We start from the raw sequence: 10002 nt of genomic DNA on the forward strand, positions 1-10002 counted from the left end.
TATTTTTGTTTGTTTTATTTGTGGGAATCAGGTGAAAAGCTGGCATCTGTTGTGAACAGTGATTAGTTCAGAACCTTGGTTCACCATTGATGTTTTAACGGTGGATTCTGGTGATGTAAGATCAACAGGTGTTGTTTTGATTGGCTCCATCTAATCTAGATTTTCTTTTATGCAGGTTAATGGGACGTAAGTGAGGCTGCCTTGTATTGGAACTGAACAAAAAAAGAGAGAGCAATTCAGAACCTTGCTCTGATACCATGCCAAAATCAGAGAGAGCAGAGTTGGTTCATTACAGCAAACCAGAGAAGCTCGGAAAAATGTAAATGAAGAATTATTGTTTTTCTATTTCCTGTCTAGTCGATCTTTACATGCAATGACTTATATACTGTAAACTCTAATCTATCTTTGGTAACATAAGATTTGTACAAAAAAGGATTGTGCTTTGAATGGAAGAAAATAATCTGCTAATCGGTGTAAATATGATTTCTAGGGATGTGATTTCTAATAATCTAGGATATGATTTCCAGGGATATGATATGATTTCCAATAAAAACATGTTAACAACCTCCACCATCTGTTTCTCAAGCGTTTGAGAATTCTTCTAGAGTATGTTGGATTTATTTCCAGTCCACAACTTCATTAATGCTCAGTGCAACTCTGCAACATATTTTCATTTATTATTTTTTTTTTTTCATGCACAAAGGCAGTTTCTTGAGCTGAGTTGAGGTAGAATAGTTATGGAGGATAAGTGCAGAGAGCCACTTTTGAAGAAGAGATACTATGAAAATTGCTCGGGTGTAAGGTTGAGCAGCTTAAATTGATAAAAAGAGGACTGCCAATTCGGGAACTTGTTTCTATATGGATTATTGTGCCTGGTACTGGTAAGTTAACCAAATTTATTTTGCTTGTTTTGTTGATGCTAAGTGGCATAAAAAATGGTCAAAATTTTCTACTTTGTTTTGAGGGAGGCCCCTTTGGTTTTTTATAGAGGAAACTTCATATGAATGCCTTAAATATGCGATTCATCCATCCATTTTTCTCTCTATAATTTTTCCTTATAATTCTAATTTATCTTCTTGTGTAAAAATTCTTCAGCACTGCCAATATCATCTCTATTTCCCTTCCTTTATTTCATGGTGAGTATTTTATGGGATTTACCTCAAGTGAGTTTTTGAAATGAAGTGAGAAAATTAATAAATTTTACAGAAGTTTTGTTTTCTCTGATGAATAATGATTTCAGATTAGAGATTTTCATATTGCAAAAACAGAGGAAGATATTGGGTACTATGCTGGCCATGTGGGTGAGCAAATTTTCTGTTCTTCCTCCTTTATATTAGTGTTCTACTTGTTCATTTTCTTCACAGTATCCTAACAGGTCTCTTGAAATCTTGAAGGTTCCTCATTTATGATTGGCAGAGCTTTGACATCTGTTTTCTGGGGAATTATAGCAGACCGCTATGGCCGAAAACCTGTTATAATAATCGGAACAATCACAGTGTTAGTAATTAACAGATCTCAAATAAATAATATTCGGATGCATAAGCAATAATATTTCTTATCAAAATCATTGTAAAATTTTATCACAGGGTTATTTTCAACACTCTCTTTGGACTTAGTGTGAAGTTTTGGATGGCCATTTCTACAAGGTTTCTTGTTGGAAGTTTGAATGGTTTACTTGGACCAATAAAGGCATATGCCACTGAAATTTTTCGTGATGAACGCCAAGCTTTAGGATTGTCAACGGTGAGCTTATTATAATTTATCTTTCTACCCATGTTTTGAGTTCATATATTTTCTAGAGGCGTCAAATTGAACAAAACTTTCACTGTATTTCAGGTTAGTACTGCTTGGGGCATTGGATTGATCATTAGCCCCGCTCTGGGGTGGTTTTCAGGGTCAGGTGTTTCTCCTTTAAAAAAAACTTCCATTTTTATTATCCTTTAATTTAAATTCATCCAATCACGCGTAAGTTTGTATCCGATTTGTGTATTCAAAATGGGTATTCATAATTTTATTGTTTTTATTTTATTTCCAGTCGTTGATGTGTTATCCTAATGTTTTTGTATATTTTGCATTTCAGCCAGCTGAGAAATACCCAGATTTATTTTCCAAAGACTCTGTTTGGGAAGTAAGAAACTTGTTCCTGATGAATCTCTCTATTCCATCATTTAATTGTAAAACATTGTTCAACTTATTATGCTATTCTGGAAATTGTAATTTATGCAGATTTCCTTACTTCCTGCCCTAACTTTGTACCTCAATTTTTGCTTTTGGGTTAACAATTGTTACTTTCTGGCTCCCGGTATGCAATTTTTCATCAGATAATTGCACTTTGATCGCTTTTGATCAGATTCTTGCTATGAATAACAATGAACACACGGCACGCAGATCAATGAGATCATGTTCTAAAATATATGGATATATTTGCAGGAGACACTTCACATGCACCATGAAGATAATGAGTCATGTGAATATGATGCTCTGGAATTAGCAGATCTTAAACAAATTGAAGGAAGCAGTAAACCTTCTAAGAAAAGCCTTCTGAAGAATTGGCCCTTAATGTCTTCCATTATAGTATACTGTGTTTTCTCACTGCATGACATGGCCTACACTGAGGTAAATTATTTTCTCTTTTTTCTGTTCATTAATTTTTACTTTCCCTGGTGATAAAAAATTGGATGCAATTATTCTTCTGTAGATATTTTCACTGTGGGCGGTCAGCCCTCGGAGCCATGGAGGTCTAAGTTACTCAACTGAAGATGTAGGAGAAGTTCTTGCAATCTCAGGCATGAATTCCAAACTTCCATTAATTCTGATCAACTAATGGCTTCATGATTTCCAAATGAGTAATGTACATAGTGACATGTAATAATTTGTACATATTATTTATGCACATAGTTTTATTGTTTCCGAATTGTAAACTTGCAGGTTTCAGCCTTCTTGTCTTTCAGCTCTCTCAATATCCTACGGTAGAGAGGATTTTGGGGCCAGTAATGATAGCGCGCATTGGAGGGGTAAATTTTCAAGAACAATTATTTTGGCAGTTGAAAACTTGATTCTATTTCTAATAAAACATTCTATATGCAGTTAGAATTGAAATGGTCATCAAAGAAGGGAAAAGAAAACCCTAGAAGAGAAATTGTTATTTTTCAAACTTTGGATGAGAGAAAATTTTTAAATTTTTAAATTTAGGAGAAAAATATAATAAATTTTTAGTTTTTTAAATATTTTTATTTTAACTCTAACAGTGAATTCTAACTAATGGGTCAGTATTTAAGTTTTTAAAAATTAATAAACGAGAATTTGTCTTCTCGCTAAATCTTTGGGTAGGAAATAGTCCTTTGGCCATAAAAGAATAACAGGGTGAGGCAAGACTAAAACTTTTTATCCGAAAATAAAAACTAAAAGGAAAATGTCATTATATTGATTTTTTTATAATTTAAATCCAAACTATATTTGTTGAATCATAAATAACTGATCGATTAACCTCTCCTTGCCTCTATGGTTGTCACTAGAGGTGATAGTGGACCGAATTGAGCTAGGTCAATCCGACTTTGATATGACCTATTCTGCTCAGGGATCGTTCCAAGTCTAGCCCGCCAAATAACAGGTTTAGCAGGCCAAGCCAACACTATGAAATTGTAAGCCCACAACATGGCTTAGGAGCCTGTGGGAATTATATAATGTATATTTTTTATTTTTAATTATTTTTAAAATATTTTTTACGTTCTCAAAATATTACTCATTAATGTGTTATGAGAAGTCAAAAGATTTGATAATTAATAAATATTATCTTATGAAACGTAAAATTTATTAATAACTATTAATAATTAATGTCTTTTGGGTTTTTTTAAAATATAATAATATTTTTTATTTTTTCTAATATTTTTAGGGCTTTAAATATATTATCTTTTTTATTCTTTAAAAATATATTATAAATTTTTTATTTTTTAAAAAATTTAAATAATATCACACCGAACGAGATTGATTCACAAGTTTAATGCCTGCTACCCTATCAACCAGCACAAGTCTTTTCTCCTCTTCATCCATTGAGGGCAATTGACACATGACAATGTCTATGCCTATAAACCTTTCTTTATTATTTATTCAATGTAATTAATTTTTTATTAAAAAATAATTTGATTTGAATAATTATTTTTATTATAAATAAAAATTGATATCCAACTATATAGTAAATTTATTTGACATATATATATATATATATATATATATATATATATATATATATATATATATATATATATATATATAAATGGTTTAAACATAATTTAAATATAATAGAACAACTTATACACCAATATAAAATTATCACATCGGTATAATAAGAATATTTTATATAATTAATTTATACATATAATATTAGTACAAAAGTATCCATATTCTCTTAAAAAATAAAAGGAGTTAACATTTTCCATTTCATAAATGAAAATAAATGTCCCATTGTAAGATAACTAAATTTAAGAACTTCAACTACATTTCTTCGCATGTTGAAGTTGAATGTGTATCACGGTAAAGTTATAAATTTATATTAAAAGGAAAAATTAACAATTGAACGCAATTAGACTTGGCCACGGTTCATGAACCATCAGTTTCGGTTCGAAACTATCTGTTCATGGTTCAAAAAAATAAGCATCCTGAATCGAAACTGTTATAGGACGATTTAGAACTGATATTGAATCGACGGTTCTAGTTCATAGCCTTGATTCAAAACCGATATTGAATCGTTAGTACAATACATGGTCTCGATTTATTTTTTTAGTTAATAATTATAATAATTAAAAATTAAAAAAAGACTTGGACTTAATTTTTCAATTACGCTTTTACGTATCCTCTTAGGGTTTAGAAGAATCAAAACCTACATAATTCTCTTACCTTTACATATCCGATAGTCGGCAGTACCTCTTTACCTTTTCATTCACTTTCGCTATCTTGACTACTGGTTTCTGTCATCGAACTATCCGTAGTTAAATCAATGAGTTCTTCATTAAAGTCCACTTTTATTTCTTATTAACATAATTTGGCTCTTGTCCAATCATCCACATATATTTAAGCTTCAATAGATTTAGGAGCCAAACTTGATCAACTCTCATCCAATATAGTGCCCCCTTAACTAAAAGTTTGTTCCACTGCGACAATTGATATTGGTACTGTTATGTTCAATCATACATGTCGATTCCATCATTCTAGAACTAGAAAATCTTTACTTATATTATTGTCATCAAACTCAAAACTAGTAGTTAAATAAATATCAAACTCCAAGGTAGAGTCTAATGTTCTTCTTAGTCTTTTGCCCCTTTGCATCATATCATGATCACCATAACTAATATTTTGGATTGGTGATGGGGCAAGGGACCAAAACTGAAACATACAAGGGACCAACGGTCCCCTACAAATGTTTTCAAGGGATCATTGGTCCCCTTTTTAAATTTAAAAAATAAAAAAAATTTAATAAATCTAATTTATAAAGTTTTGAACCATCAACTAGTGGTTCAATGGTTCAAAAAAAAAAACAAAAACTAAATCGTCAGAATCCAATTTTAGTCTGGTTTAAACTGATTCTAATTCTAACAGTTCCAATTCTAGTTTTATACGAGCTGATTATGATTCGGTTCACAAGTCAAATCGGCCCATTGGCCAAGTCTAGATGCAATCATATAATTATGAATAAATTATTAAAAAAATAAACTTGGAGTCTTTTCACATTGAGCTTAAGCAATACAATGACAACAATAACTGCCTTTACTTTTTGGTGGCATGTCGAAATCGGGCTCCTTATCCCATTTTGTTGGCTTGTGAATAATTTAATTTAAAGTCATCTCCGTCAATCAAATGCCAAAAACCAAGTCCTCTTCTCAAGCTGACATCTTAGGTCAATGATTTACCAAAAGTAAATGACTTATAGGTCCAGGGTTTGCTGAATTTAGGACAAGCTTAAAATAAGTCATGTCCAAATAAATCTAAAATGAATCTATTGTATACAAATTTAAAGCCAAATCCGAACTAAAACATATCCGAGAATACAAACATGAATCTGAATCTAAACAAAAAAGGCGATCAACTCATGAACCAAGCACAACTTAAACTTTATTCCCTGAAATTAATTTCCTTCGGAAGCGTTCCTATCCAACAGAAGGTATCTTTCAATGGTCGTTTTCGAAGAGTTTGTCATCCTGTCATTGAAGACGTGTAGCTTCTTCCAATTTATTTAGACAAAATTACAAATAATTATTAATAAATTATTCATTAGACTGGTCATTTTATATTGCGGTCTAGTCTCTTTGATGGATATCTATATGTCTTAATACTTTTTAATCCGGACAATGAAATGCAACAAAAAGATAAAATTTTAAGATTTTTTATACAAAAAATGTGTCTGTAATTTTGGCTTCTAGTACATTAATTAAAAGGCCGAAAGACTTATTCCCACCCAAAGTTTAGTGAACTTTTAAACTCTCACTTGTTAACTTTAAAAAATTCAAATATTTATTCTTCTGTTAAAATTTATTATTGGAATTAAGGATAAAAATATCATTTAATTAAAAATATTATAAAAACTAAACTTTATTGCATTCCCTTCATCCAAAGTTTTAAAAGTGACTATTACCTCATAGGATTTTCATCTATTCTCTGACTACCTCCATTCTGACCAATATCTCTCCTTCTCAGTCAATCTCTCTCCTTCTAGACCAATTATATGATAATATATCGTTATTTATATACAAAATTATATACATAACTTTATTGATATCAAAATGAAACTAATATTTATCGAAGTTAAATGTTAATGACATGGATTATTTTATTTAGAAATGATTGGTGGGAAGATCATTGACCAATATGAATATTCAATGGCTGGTATGGAAAATTTTAGGGTTAACATTGACAGTTGCAGTTGCAAAAATAGCAAAATAATCTATTTTCCAAATTTATTTCCACAAAAAAAAAAAAAAATCAAAAACCGTTAAACCCACCAAGGAAATATTAAACTTATTTAGAATAAGCACATCCGAGACATAATTAAAACTCATCCCCATTGATGCCTCCAAATCCACTTAACCAAACAATGAAGTTAAAAAAAATCTTAATCAAAACTTAGCCCTCTTCACATCTTCATCTTCCCAGATAGCGAACAGTTGACTCCCAACGTTCGATGGCTGGAGAATCCTTGTAAACAAAGTAGGTTTTTTTTTTTCTGTGTTACACAATTATTATTATTAGTTGAATTGAACATATCACAAAATACTATTAGATTGCATCTAAAAATAAGCACTAGCCTTGTTATAGGTGTAAGGTGTAAGTCATTATAATTACTTTAAAACAGAAACAATTAAACATCAAAGTATCATTTATTTAAATTATAATTACATTCATAAAGAAAAAATTAATTATACCTATAAAGTAAGTCATTATTACATTCATAATATAAGTAATTGAATACGAAACCATTATATTCATAAATCTTAAAACTTCTTGTTTTTCACATCAACTAAATATATAAAACATATATTAATCTATCGTATATTAAAATGTACCAAATATAAAGAGAATTCATGAAGAATTTAGAAGATATTGATTTCTCTCACATAACCCCTCGACTTAATGACAGATAAAAGAAAAGCCTAAGTTTTTCTATCGGTAAGTTAATGCTATTAGTGTGTTCTCAATAGTAATGTTAGTGTTGTCTGTATAAGTATAAATATATAAGAGGTAGAGGGAGAACCAACTCTTATTTATAGAGTTAATGGTGACTTGTCATTAAAAGTCACATCCTTATAGAGTGACACATCATTTCATTATAAAGAGTCATATCTTATCATTAGCAAAGAGTCACATTTTTTAATCATAAGAAATCTTTTTTTTCATTATAAGAAGTTACATCTTTACATTAACTAATAAAATTTAGGTATTGAATTTTATTAAATATAAATTATTTTATTGAATAAATATTACTATACTCGATAAAATAAACTTTCAATGTGGCATGTGAGCCATAATTCTTACATAAGGTGTATATAAAGACATAATGATAGAAATAATAGTTAAAATTCACAAAAAAAAATGGAGGGATCAATTATCCAACAAGAGTGAAATAGTAGAAGGTCAAAAGGACTGAAAATGGATTCACCAAAAAAAACTACAAACTTAGAAGAAGAATGTAAAGCGGAAAGATAACATGTGGATACCAAAATCAATTAGAACATATAAGGGGGAATAAAAAAAATTGCAATTGACCCTTAGGATGGAAAGGTCTGTTAACTTGGTCTGATTTCTCCATTTCAAGCTAAACTCTCATCCTGAACTACTCGATTGTCTCATGGGAGATCCTTTTCACAAATATTTCAGATCTCAAAGATATGCTCAATGCCTTATTGTATGATTAAGGAAGCTAGGGACATATCATCACATCCATAGCAATCTCTAGATTGAGCTTATGAATAAACTTTTCCATCTGACCCTAGGTTGTGCTTGTCATCCTTAAAGCATATCTAGCTAGTGCATTAAATCTCATGGTGTGTTCTTTAATTGTATAGCTCCCTTGACTCACATTTACGAATTCCTGTGTCCATAAGTAGGTCTTATCTATGATCTTCTAATCAATGTCAAATATCCTTTTGAAATTTGTTTGGGAATTTTTTGCCTCATCTATAGTGTAACACCTTCAAGTACATTTTAAGGGCATATTTGTCATTTTTTTAGAGTTAGATTTGAATTCACAACGAATAGAGCTAAAATCGAAATTAGAATTCAGATTTTGGCCTAACATATGGTCATGCACAAGGAGTTGCATGCCTATACATTCATCTTGAACGATTGTCCATTTATTTTGAACGTGCGTTCATTTTATCTCTTATGCATGATCATGCATTACCCATGAACAAGCGTGCATTTGAACTTAGCATGAATGTTCAAGACTTCCTCTTCATGATCGTTCATGCCCTTAAATCATGTGTGACTATTCAATTACTATGAATAATCGTATGTCCTTTCATCATGAATAGTTCCTTTTCTCACATTCACGGTCATATGTGACCCAAGGGCACTATCATTATTTCACATATATGAATGATCATACACTTTTTTACATAGGTATTCATAGTGTCATACCTAATGTATTGTAAACAATCTCATGGGTCCTACGTATAACCGTCTATTAGGCACGATGCCTCTATCCTAATCAATGAACAATTGTGCATGTCATATGCACAATCATTCACATGCATGTGACCCTAATTTCTATGCTAATACACAATCGTTCCTAATCTTGGAATTGTCGTACATCACTTTTACAGTTACAATTTTGGACGTGTTTTACTAATACTTTCTAAATAATACGAATTTTTACTATTCTCCTACACATAAAGGCATCATTTTCGTGCCAAGAAATATCAAAATCTAACTCAAACAATTCACACAAACCCAACAATCAAAACAGCAATATTTGTTTGCAAATCTATCTAGATCATGTTTTTCACCATAATAAGTCATCAACATAACAAACTAACAATCATTAATCCCCAACCATATCATGATCCTATACCATATCAAAAACAAAATTTATTATCATGTTAGAGAAACATAGAGAAAAAGAATTGAAAGAATGATATTTGTGTATTTCTTTCTTAAAAGTGTTTACAACCTAGCCTATTTACAGTAGAACTAAAGAAATAAAACTAAGGAAAGAAAATCAATTCAAAATGCGATCCATACAATTTGGAAATAAATAATTAAGCAGGTAATTAATCAGCTCATAATGAAATATTAATTATAATGGTAAGATATTCTATAATAATGAGATATGATTAGAAATATACTATATACTGTAGAATTTTCTCATTAGGTTCATTCTCTCTCTCTCTCTCTCTCTCTCTTATTTATGTTACACATTTATTAATTATTTTTTGAACATATATACCACAAAAGACAGTACGATTCCATCTGGGAATCAAAATAAAAATTCCCAGTTTGTTCCATGCTTCTCTT

General features: G+C 30.5%; 1 pseudogene; it reads left to right on the forward strand.

Annotated features, from left to right (window-relative positions):
- Nucleotides 1-737: 737 nt before the first annotated feature.
- Nucleotides 738-6652, forward strand: LOC123230384 (annotated as a pseudogene).
- Nucleotides 6653-10002: the final 3350 nt, after the last annotated feature.

Source organism: Mangifera indica, chromosome 12 (assembly GCF_011075055.1).
Source record: "Mangifera indica cultivar Alphonso chromosome 12, CATAS_Mindica_2.1, whole genome shotgun sequence".
NCBI lineage: Eukaryota > Viridiplantae > Streptophyta > Magnoliopsida > Sapindales > Anacardiaceae > Mangifera > Mangifera indica.